This window comes from Heterocephalus glaber, unplaced genomic scaffold (assembly GCF_053883595.1).
Source record: "Heterocephalus glaber isolate CG9 unplaced genomic scaffold, H.glaber_assembly_v1.0 deba00001532, whole genome shotgun sequence".
NCBI lineage: Eukaryota > Metazoa > Chordata > Mammalia > Rodentia > Bathyergidae > Heterocephalus > Heterocephalus glaber.
In genome coordinates this window covers 1,867,571-1,879,354 of record NW_028258330.1, presented here as the reverse complement: position 1 = coordinate 1,879,354, position 11,784 = coordinate 1,867,571, and the positions used below count along the sequence as shown (strand labels likewise).

Genomic DNA, 11,784 nt, shown 5'->3' with positions numbered 1-11,784 from the left:
ACACTGATAAAACTGGGAAGATTAAATATTACTTTCTAAATCTCAGTGATTATTCAGATGGCATTTGGTCCTCATCAGCCATTTTAGAATTTCTGTCCACACCCAAATTTTAATTGTCTGTGCTTTTGTGCAAGTGGAAAAGTAGGAGGTAATAATGTGTCTTTTCACAATCATTGTAGGCATTGTAACTCCTAATTGCGAACATTACAAGACTTTCATCTTCACTGCAAATGTGATATTTCAATGTGACCTTGGGTCTTTACTGTCTCCTAGAATGGATGCTTTACAGGCTCCAGATGGACAGTGTAAAATTAATAACCCCTTGTAGACAAAAGCCCATATGCTTTCTACATACTACAGTGATGTACTTTGCTCATAGTGTCATTTATTTAAATGAAATTAACATATAAATGTTGATAAATGCCTGCTTCTGCATTCCATACTAAAAATGGCAAAAAATAAACAGGTATTTAATATTGGCACCAAAAAGTCTATAAAAGAAATGGGTTTGCCAAATGGCAAATAAGAATCACCAATCTCTCTTGTAATTCTGTGTGTGTTAGCTATGTATGTTTGCAATAAGCCAATCTCATGCCCAAAAATAAACACACCAAAAATCAATACTCAAAATAGTCAAATATTTATGCATTTGTACTGCCTAGGACTAGGTTTACTGCAAATAACAGAGACCTACAATGGGTGATTTAAACAACAAAGAAGTCTGTTTCTCTCACGTGATTCCAGGTTCTGTTCTATAAATTCCTTGCAGGTCCTCACAGCTCACTTTCCCACTCTCTCTAGGCATTGGCTTGGTCTTTAGGTTCCAAGATGGCAGCCACAGATCCCCTCTCTCAGCAGGAGGATGGGCAGTGGTCTCTAAGGAAGGATCCACAAAACAAGCACTGCACCTGATCACCCTTTCTCTTTATATCTCATTGGCCAGATACTGCCACATGACCTCACCTAGCCTCCAAAGGGATGCTGGGAAATGTAGGCTTTTGCATGAATAACCAAGGTCCTGATAAAAACCTGGGATAGCTTGCTCTAGAAAAATGGGCAAATGGACCTCTGGAAATAAATATGGCCTCTGCTATGTGCATTTATGAAAATTTCTAAAGCTGTCAATAGGGTTAATTTCAATAAGAATTTGTGTTTCTTCCTTATTTAAATTAAATGGAATTTCTTTTACCCTTTAGCTTGTTTTCTCCAAAATGAGCATTAAATCTGAAGTCAACTGTAATTTTGAATGAAGGCCTTTGAACTGTAGGAAATCAATCTGTGACAACACCAGATCTCTATCAGGACCAGATTCTGTAATGATCGTTTAATTTCCCTCAAAAGCAGAGAGGTGGTGCCTTCTGTTCCTAGGAGCCCTGCATCCCAGGGCTGATCCACATAGGGTCATAAAGGGCCTGGCATCTTGGCCCTGGCAGGTATGATGCTGAAAACCCATCCTTCCCCTTGGACACTCTGCCTCCTCCACTGCCCCTACCCTCCACAGCACTTGGTCCCAAGAGCATATCTTAACAAATCTCTGGGGCCTGCTCTCTGTTTCAGAAGCTGCTTCTGGGGAGAGGAGCAGCTAGTGGCCAGCTTTTCCTGCTACTGAGTCTCTTGCCAGGAACACTCTGGGACTCTTCCACAGTTTGGCCCATTGTGGTCAGAAGATGCCTCTGCTTCCTGAGGGAGGCTGCCTCTACTCAACAATCCTCTCTCATCCTTAGAGTCAGGTACCCAGACAGCCTGGTGGGAGCAGGTACCCCCAGGGATGGAAGCCTTGGGGATGCTCTGTAGCAGGGGGAGTGGATGTCACTGAGTTCTGTCTCCACTCTTGGTGTCTGGGTACTGTGATACCGCTGAGTCAGCCTCCTCATCTCTGGCCCCTCCTTCAAAGGCTGTTGAATGAAATGAGTGAACATGGTTGGAACCGCCATGTTTTTAATACCCCGCCTTTCCTTCCATGCACACCTTGGGCTTGGGTAGAGTTTACTTGCTCAAGTGGTCAAGGAAATGGCTGTGGCTTCCTTGCTGAACTTTATAAACCTAAAAAGCCCCTCAAAGGAGTCCTCAAAGCAGCCTGTTTGCCTGGCCTTCTGCTTACCTCCTTTCAGCCGGGCTTTCCCTCTGACTCCTGGTCCCTCTGCCTAGAGTTGTATCTGGAGCAGCTTAGTCTGACCCTGCATGCTGAGCCACAGGTAGCTCCTTCTTCTACCTTTGTGTGCTGTCCTGGAAATCTGCTCAGCTGGGGGACAAAAGCAGAGATTGAGTGTGTTCACATTCAGGGAGGACAACGGGACCCTGATGTGAAGCCTGTTCAAGTGGACAACTGGGAAGAACCCAAAGCCTCTGGGCAATGAGTCCCAAGCAGGGAGCTTCTGCCAGGAGTGCCAGTATCAGTTGATAACTTGGCCTACTGGTCCAGAGCTCCTGGATTCCAAGCTGAGGACCTTCCCTGACTCAGAAGGTCAGGAACACAGTCCCCTCAAGGAGTCCTTTGAGTCTGAGAGCCAGTGCTTCTCAGGGACACCCAGAATGTAGAGAGAGAGCTTTCTGCGAGATGTTCACTGTAGTCAAACCCCAAACTGCCCCTTCTTTCTCTAATGAAAGTGACTGGAATGGGACTTTATCTTAGTTCTCCAGTTTTGGTCCTAGGTCCTTGGGAAGCACACACACACACACACACACACACACACACACATTCATGGAAATTTTACAGTAAACAAATACTAAATACTAGGCTTGGCAAATCTTTTCCTACCTGTCCTCAGCACATTGTTAAACTTTTCTGCCACCTGACCTAGCAAAGACTCCAGCTGCTGAAGGCAGATCTGCCTCCACAGCAGACAATAAAAGGCTCACTAACCTGCCTGTATTTGCTTTCTGCCCAGGATAAACATTTATCACTGGGTATATTGATTACCCCCGGATCACTTCCCTCCTTACGCTTTCACTATCAGAGCAGCCTCCCTTGGGAACACAGGCCTTCCTGGGCTCAGGGGACCCTGAGGGCTCCTGGCTGACAGGTAGCTGTGAGCTGTGGGGAGGGTGGGGCCCTGTGCCTTGGGGAAGCCACAGTCACCATCCTCCCCAGCTGGTGAGGGCACAGGAGGGGCCAATCAGAGGGCAGAGCGGTCACTATGAAGTCACAGCAGGATGCAGAGGACATGGGACCTGACCTTGCCACCCTTTTCTTCTCCCTGACCCCAGCAACTCATAATCTGTTCTCTATTTCTGCAATTTTGCTATTCAAGGTGTTATATCAATGGAATCCCACAGAGCATAATAGTAGAGATTTAATGTTTTCCCTTCAGTGTATTTCTCTGCAATTCATTCAGGTTGTTGTATGTATCAACATTTTTCCTTTTTATTGCCGAGTAGTATTCTCGGAGAAGATGTACACATTTTTTCTGAACAATTCACTCTCTGAAAGACATCTGTGCTGCTTTTTAGTTCCAGGCTCTTGTGAGTAAAGCTGCTGTGAATATGCATACCAGATGTCTGTGTGAACGCAAGTTTTCACTCTGCTGAGACACATCTCCAAGGGAGCAGTTGCTGAGGGACAAAACCCGCCAAACCGCTTTCCTGCTTGGCTTCCTCCACGACTCGCCCCAGAGGTCCAGAAGTGACCATCCCACTGGTGCCACATACTCACTACCTCTCATTATGGTTGTAATTTGTATTTCTCTAATACTGATTTGTCTCATCCCAAATGATCTTTTCATGTGCTTAAACGTGCAATATGTGTATCCTCCTCCATGAAATGTCTCTCCATTCTCACTTCCTAAAAGGTTATTTGGAGTTTGGAGAGCTCTTTATATGTCCTGTACAATCATCCTATTTGAAGAAATGGTTTGCCATTTTTCCCCTTTCTGTGGCTTGTCTTTTCATCCTCTTACTGGGGTCTTTCACAAAGCAAAACTTTAATTTTGGTACAGTTGATAAAGTTTTCCATTTAGAAATCATGACTTTGGTATCAAAGTCTAACCAGTCTTTGCCTCATCCTAAATCCCTGAGATTTTATCTTATGTTTTCTTCTAAAAGTTTTATAGTTTTATGCTTTACATTTAAGCCCATAATCCACTTCAAGTTAATTTTTGTCTGAGGTTTGAGACTTAGGCCAAGGTTCATATTTTGCCTATGGATGTCCAATATTTTAGCACTGGTTGTTGAAAGTATGCTCTTTCCCCCAACTGGATGATCTTTGCAACTGTGTTAAAATTTGGCACTTTTGTGTGGATCTGTTTCCAGGGTCTTTATTTTATTCTGTTGCAATCAATTTTTTTTTTTTTTTCCGGTACCGGGGATTGAACTCAGGGCCTGGTGCTTGCAAGGCAGGCGCGGTACCACTAAGCTAAATCCCCAGTCCTTGCAATCAATTATTTATGTGTCTAACCCTTTGCCAGTTTCAAGGAATCTTGATTTCTATCTTTACAGAGTAAGTCTTGAAGTCTGATAAATCGGTATCTCCCAACTTATTCTTCTTTTTCAAAATTGTTTAAGATATTTTAGTCCCTTTGTCTTTCCATCCAAATTTTACAGTAATATTGTTTTTAACTATAAACAACTTATTTAGAATTTTTTAAGGAATTACATTAAACATGTATTGCATTTGAGGAGGATCTACCATCTTTTTAATGGTGAATCTTCCAATCTGTGAACATAGACTGTGTTCTCTATTTAGCTCTTTGCTGGTTCCTTCTTTGGTATTTATGTCATTGTCAGCATAGAAGTCTTATACATGTTTTGTTCAACTTATACCTAAGCATTTCTTTTTTTCGAGCAATGTTAAATGGTATTGTATTTTAATTTTGGTGTCTCTGTGTTCATTGCTAGCACAGAGAAATACAATTTTGTTTATATATTTATCTTACATCCTCCTTTGATGAACTAAGACACTTCTTGGAGAGTCTTTGGAAATTTTCAGAGAGCCAATCATGTCAGCCTAAAGTAAGGAGTTTTATTTCCTCGTTTCTGATCTGTTTGCCTTTCATTTACTTTTCTTGCCTCACTGCACTGGCCAGAGGCCCCAGCACTGTGATGAGTATTAGCGGTGGACAGGAACATCCTCTCCTCAGTCTTCAGGGAAAAGGTACAGTCCTTCATCCCCAACTACACCAGGTGTAATCTCTGTGAATGGTTCCTGCTAAAGCGAGGCTGTTTTCCTCTATCCTTGTTTTTTGGAGAGACTTTTTTTTTTTTTGCTTGCTTGCTTTCTTTCTTTCTTTCTTTCTTTCTTTCTTTTTCAAGACAATATCACTAAATCACTAAATTCCCCAGGCTGGGCTGAAAAATTTGCAGTCCTTCTGCCTCAGCCTCACAGAGTGCTAGAATTACAAGTGTGTGCCACCAGGCCTGGCTACTAAAACTTTTTATCATGCATGGGTGTCGAATTTTGTCAAGTGCTTTTACAGCATTGATTAATATGATCATGTGACTTTTTCTTCTTTAGCCTGACAATATGGTGAATTACACTGGTTAATTTCCAATACTCAACCAGCCATACATCTCAGAAATAAATCCCATTTGGGCATGGTATACAATTATTTTTATATATTTCTGAATTCTATTTGTTTATATTTTGTTAAGGATTCTTTTTGCCTACATTCATGAGGCATATTAGTTTTTAATTTTCTTTTTTTGGAACTATATCTGGTTTTGATATCAGGATAAAACTAGCTTCATAAAATGAATTAGTAAGTATTTCCTTTCTTCCGTATTCCAGAAGAGATTGTGTGGAATTAACATTAACTATACATTTGGCTTCATTCTCCAGTGAGACCTTATGAGACTGGAGGTTTCTTTGGGGGGAAAGTTGTTAAATTACAAATTCAGTTCTCTTCACAGTGATAGGGTTCTTCAAAGTGTCTCACAGTGGATGAATTGTCATAGTTTGTATTTTTCAAGAAATATGTTTATTTCATTTTATTTGTCAAGTTTATGTTTGGAATTGTTTGTGGTGTTTCCTTCTTATCTTTTTGTTATCCGTGTGGTCTGTAGTAACATCTTCTGTGTCATTCCTGACATTAGCGATTTGTGTGTTCTTTTTTTGCTTGCCTTGTTAGAAGTTTGTCAGGTTTATTGATGTCTTCAAAACATCAAGTCTTTGTTTCACCAGTATTTTCTATTGTTCTCTGTTTTTACTGCCATGGATTTCCGCCCTTACCTTTATTAGTTTCTTCCTCTGCTTGCTTTAGACTTGCTTGCCCTCTTTTTCTTGGTTCTTATGGTAGGAACTTATACTATGGATTTGAGACTTTAATTCTTGCTTATGTACACACTCAATGCTGTCAGTTTCCCTCTAGCACTACATTAGCTGTGTGCCACAAAGGCTTCCATGCTGTAATTTCCCTTTTATAATAGTTCAACTTTTTTTAACTCAAGATTTTCTCTTTGATCTATGTATTATTCGAGAACATATTGCTGCATTTCCAAATTTTTTTTATATCTTTTATTGATTTCTTTTCTCCATTGTGCTCAGAGAACATATTTTATACAATTTCATTTTATAAATTTTTTTGGATTTTTTATGGCCCAGGATACAGACAAAACTTGGTCGAGCTTCCATGAGCTCTTGGAAAGAATGGCTATTCTGCAGTAATTGGGTGGAGTGTTCTAGAAACGTTAATGGAATCCTGTTGGTTGATACTATTTATTTCTTTTCTCTTTCTTTTCTCAGTGAGTCTAGCTAAAGATTTGTCAATATGTCCCTTTCCATAGAACCAGATTTTGGTTTTGTTCAATAGCACCAAGTGGCTGAGTAAAAGACATTGAGATAAATGAATAGACACTGAGTTTTCAGTCACCCCTATGGGACTGTTCCTGTCCGGCAGATTCACAGTCAGCACCTCATGGCTATTTAGTTCTGATTTGATATAAATGAAATGATAGGGGTTTTCATTCACCTGTGATGCTTGAGCTCTCAGAGACCCAGGTGACAGTCATCACCTGTCTGTCAGCACCTACAGGAAACCCAAGTCCTCACCAGCACCCTCCGCAGGGGCCCATAGGTGACCAAGTGTCGTTGGCATGAAAATCCATGTGAGACACAGTCTCGACTCCTCTGCACTGAGACCTAGAAACTACTATCTTTGTCTCACAAGAAGCAAACATCTAGGACGGGGAAGTGTGCAGAGTCAACATGACCACACCCAAGCAGAGGGCCTGGGAGGGGACAGCAGCCACCTGAGTGTGGGTGTCTGAGGCCAGGGGCTGCTGGTATCTGCTCCGTGGTCTCCCAAGCTGGAAAGGTGCAGATCCCTCCCAGGTGTAGCCTCTGACTGAAACACCCCAATTCGGCTCTGACTGGGAGCTGCACCCCAGCAAATGGAAAGACCTCAGATAGTTTGGGGTTGGTTTGTCCTTGTACAGGGAATTAGGCAGAATGCTCTATTTAAATATTAAACGTAGGGACTCATTCCAGCGGTAGTGTTAGTTTGGATAAGAGGTCTTATTGTAGCTAATTGCCTGAATATCTGCAGACTGATATACTCTCTGTAGACATTGATGCTCTCCTCTTTTTATAACTTTATTTCATTTTCTGTTCATTTCTGATGTTGACTCAAAGGCCCTTTATCACCTTGAGCTGATAATCTATGCTTTATGGCTGCAGGTGTGATCGAGAGCGGCCGAAGCCGTGTGCAATAATATACACGTATAAATATTTGAACAGGAAAAAGAACGTCTGCCTGGTGTAGACCAAGGAAGAAATGCATTTAAACACCTCATGCCACTGGAGGGACCTTGACTTGGAGCCACAGCAGGCAAGGTCAGCTTCGACACGCACCCTGGCCAGGTGCTGTGTGGCTACATGGGTGGGTTACAGGGCAGGGCGACATAAGGTGCCAAGCTGGGGTCTCCTTGGGCAGGCTTGTGATGTCATAGCAGTGGCTTGTGTGTTTGGCCAGGATCTCTGAAATAATTCCCTTTGAGAAGAATAAATTTGCTCTTGCAGGGAGTTAAAGACCTGAGAGGTTCTAATTAGTTTACCCGGCCTTTGCATTGGTCACCAAACATTATTGCAGAGTTCAAAGAACATGATGCTGTGTGTCCCCCACTCCCATTTTCGCGTGGAGGCTTCCCCCCCTTTCTTAGCACCTCCTGCGAACAGTTGAAAATGAGGGCAAAATGACATTCGACTTAGAAAGTAAGCGCACCAGGAAGCAGGACTGGAGGCAAACAGAGCAGCTAATTTCACCAGGCATAGCTGCTGCTGCCCCCGGTTGTCCCTGACAGCAAGGGCGACTTGGAACCACCTGTGTTTGCTCACTAGCTTTCCCCAATCTGCCAGAAAATGGCCCAGGCTGGTCACATGGCAGCCAGATAGGCCAGGCACCATGGGAATACAAAAGCCAGAGCTTTTAGCGGAGTTAATCATTAATGCGCCTTTTCTTTGTCCCATTCAGGAGTGCTGACAGGGCTTTGATAGCCTGTATTTGCCATGGCGGGCTGCAGTCAGAGCCAGGTATTAATGAGCCCATTGGCCCCAGGCTCCTTCGCCCAGTGCCACCCAGCCCAAGGGGACCTGGATACTGCCCTCTACCTGACTGTGCTGTCCCCTCACCAGGCTCTGCCCCCTCCCTGGGGCCTCTCTCTGGTGGGACACCCAGCGGCCTGCAGTTCTTCTGTGTCTGCCTGTTATCTGGCTGAGCCCAGGGAAGCTAAGCTCTCAGTCTTTCTTCTAAACTAAACTGAATGTGGAGCTTGTGTATTTGACTCTGGACCACAGAGGGGTCCTTTGGTGTAACAGCAATGGGGTGGGCCCTTCCCAAGCCACTGAAGAGTCTCCATGAATATATCCTGCCATCTGCATCTTAGCCATTAAAATTCCGGTCTCCCTGTAGGTGTCCCTATGGGATGTAGAAATCTCTACTCCAGCCCCAACAGTGAGCAGCCCATGGGCCAGCGAGGCTGCAGCAGGGTGGGAGTCCCCATCAGGCTGTGCCCTCCCAGGAGCAAGATCTGCAAACTCCAGCCCCCAGGCCCATGCCTCTGCTCCTGCAGGCAGATGCATCTTTACATATGGGCTCCTCTAGCTGTTCCCCTCCTGCTTGGAAACGTGAGTTGCTCTTCATGTGGAGACATAGACCACAGCGTTCCTTTGTTCTGGACAATACATAAAGGCATGCAGTTAGGGGACATATTTGAAAGCTAGCTTGTAAAGGGACAGAGATTTACAGAGTGGGGCATTAAGAACAGAGCCTCTTTCTGAGAGCTGAGCACATGGCCTTCAAGGTTCGATGTTGATCGTGCCCAGAGTCTTGGCAGGAAGATGCTATCTCAATGGCATGTAGCCACCCCCATTCCTAGACCTCCCTTGGACTCCATCAAAGACCTTTAAAGATTTTATTCAGTTGTTCTGTATAACATCAGGACGTACGGAAGGATGACAGATTTTATTGTCAGCTTTTTTTCCAAATAGAGGAGGAAGTGAAAGTTGACCAACTTGTTCAGTCGTCTTGGCACAGGAGTAAGAGACACATAATTAGAACCCCAAGAAGATCCACAAGCACTGCCATGTTGGAGGAGGACTAGCCTCTCCTAGGCACCTGCTGGGACACTTGGCTCCCAAGGGAATAAAGATGGAGCCCTTAGGGTTCCCACCACCGAGAAGCAGTTCACAAGTCAGACATGTGCCACAAATAAACCCAGCATAAGGAGAGTATGTGCCTGGCTTCAACTGCTCCCCACACTCTGGTAAAGCTGTGTCTGTCTTGAAAACCCCCCAGGGAAGGAAATCCCTATGATTTCAAATGCCAGGATGCTAGAACATGGTAAGCATCTAATTCCAGTAATCTTAACAGCTTTGACATAACAAGTGGTGTCGTTGCTTCTTTGTATAGGTGCATGGACACATCAGTACCCCAGGTGCCATCTGACCCTAGGCCTCTCAGCAACAGGCTTGTGGGGAAGGTGGGAGGTGACTCCATGAGGACCAACGTCACCTATGTCCCTCCACCCTGTGAGGCTGGTCCAGAACATGGCCTTTGGCTTGGAAAGGGAGCAATGCTCTTGGCTAAGCACACATTCAAAATATACTTCAGTGCACTCTAGGGAGGAAGATAAGACAGAAATGATTTCCTTATTTTTGAGGCCATATTATCTGAAACACCCTTTGGAATAACCAGTAATTAAATGGCCACTTGGGGCAGACAATGCAGGTCATGCTGACATGCTGATTGTGCTGTCTTGGTATCAGCTCATATTGACATGCTCCTGTGGTTGTACAGCAATTGAATGAAGGGGAGGTGTGTCCTATGCATGGACTCTTTTTTAGGGAGGAGGACAAGTGTCTCAGTTCAAGACACCCCATGTTCCTCAGTTTTAAAGGCTGTTAATCTTAAACTACCTTATCAAGTTAAGTGCTTTCCAGATCGGGAACAGGACTTATTTTTATTGAACTGGCACATTGCAGATTTTTTAAAATAATAAAATGATGGAACACAAGCACCTGGGAAACATGGGAAGCCAGGCATTGGAGATCCCATACCCAGCCCAACAACCCCAGGCTGTGACAATGGCAGTTCCCTCAGAACCAAGCAGACAGAGGGAAGACCTGAGTTCCAACACCTATCCCCGTGGAGCAGCACAGGATTGATGGACTGTGCCCTGTGCTCAGGAGAGTCCAGAGAAACCTAGGCCCAATATCACAGAAATGGTACTGGCTAATTGGTAGCCAGATATGCTACAGGAGTAACTTCTTATGATGGCCACACAAGTGATCATAGAGTAACGTCATTGCTAGGAATTACTTAAACATTGACTTAGAAAAGATGTGGGAGATAAAATGGTGACCTCAGTGTCTATGGAAAGTGCATTCAGGAAGAGTAGTAGTAAGAATATTTACTAGACTATACTATTTATTTTTGCTAATATCAAATGATCTCTTATTGGTGCCAAGCACTACTCTACAAAGTATGCATTAAATTTTTAATGCTCACAAAAACTCCATGAGGTAGGTGTAGCCACCTTCTAGGAAAAACAGACTCAGTGGTGAGAACAGTATCAAAGAGCCACCATGAGAACTGAGTGTTAGTCTAACACAAATGAGCGCCTTCAGCCATTCTGAATCCAGCTGCTAATGGGCACAGTGGTGCCAACGATGGCTTCCGAACAGGGGTGCCATGAAGAGCCAATGAAAAATCACAAGTAAGGTCATGCTCTGGACAGTGATCTAAAAGATCTCCCCAGAATCTCATGTGTTCAGGGGTGGGGCTTTTGGAAAGTGTTGTATTCATCAATGGAGTCATCCATTGATGAGTTCATAGATGAATGTGCTGTTAGGAGATGGGGACCTAATTGGAAGAAGTGGATCACTGCAGTGTGTCCTGGAAGGGTATATTTTTGTTGTTGGGTCTTTTCTTTCCTCACAGCCTCCTGGCCACCATGGGTTGAACATCTCATTATGACTTTCCACCATGCCCTTTTTGCCTTGAAGCGGTCAACAGTATGTTGAACCCTCTGAAACCATGAACAGAAATAAACTTCTTCTCTATTAAGTTGTGGGTGTCAGACATTTGTACCATTGATGGGAAAGTGACTAATATAGAAATTAGTCCTTGCTGTGACTATACCTGACCATTGATTCATGGTCCATGGGAAGAGTTTGGGAAGATTTGGAGATGCAGGGTAGAGAAGCCTAGAATGCTGTAAGGAAAGCCTGATGGGTGATTCTGGTCAGAGCTCAGAAATCCAGAATGTTGATAGGAATGCAGACAGAAAAGGCCAGGCTCAGAAGATTTCAGATGGGAACAAATACTCTATCGGAAACTGGTCAACAGGCCATGG

At 43.8% G+C, this 11,784-nt stretch overlaps 2 long non-coding RNA genes across 3 annotated transcripts; one reads left to right on the top strand and one right to left on the bottom strand.

Moving 5' to 3' along the window:
- Nucleotides 1-485: 485 nt before the first annotated feature.
- On the bottom strand, nucleotides 486-3,119 carry LOC110348287 (uncharacterized). Its single transcript, XR_002393396.2, has 3 exons — nucleotides 2,944-3,119; nucleotides 2,102-2,242; nucleotides 486-1,895 (listed from the first exon to the last, which is right to left on the bottom strand). It is a non-coding gene; the product is annotated as an uncharacterized LOC110348287 (long non-coding RNA).
- Nucleotides 3,120-3,170: 51 nt separating this feature from the next.
- On the top strand, nucleotides 3,171-11,612 carry LOC101699284 (uncharacterized). Of its 2 annotated transcripts, XR_015441940.1 has the most exons (5): nucleotides 3,171-3,341; nucleotides 3,451-3,666; nucleotides 7,610-7,765; nucleotides 8,403-8,461; nucleotides 11,370-11,612. It is a non-coding gene; the product is annotated as an uncharacterized LOC101699284 (long non-coding RNA). The 2 variants fall into 2 exon arrangements; XR_205066.3 differs by lacking the exon at nucleotides 11,370-11,612 and having other exon boundaries at nucleotides 8,403-11,361.
- The last annotated feature ends 172 nt before the right edge of the window (nucleotides 11,613-11,784 follow it).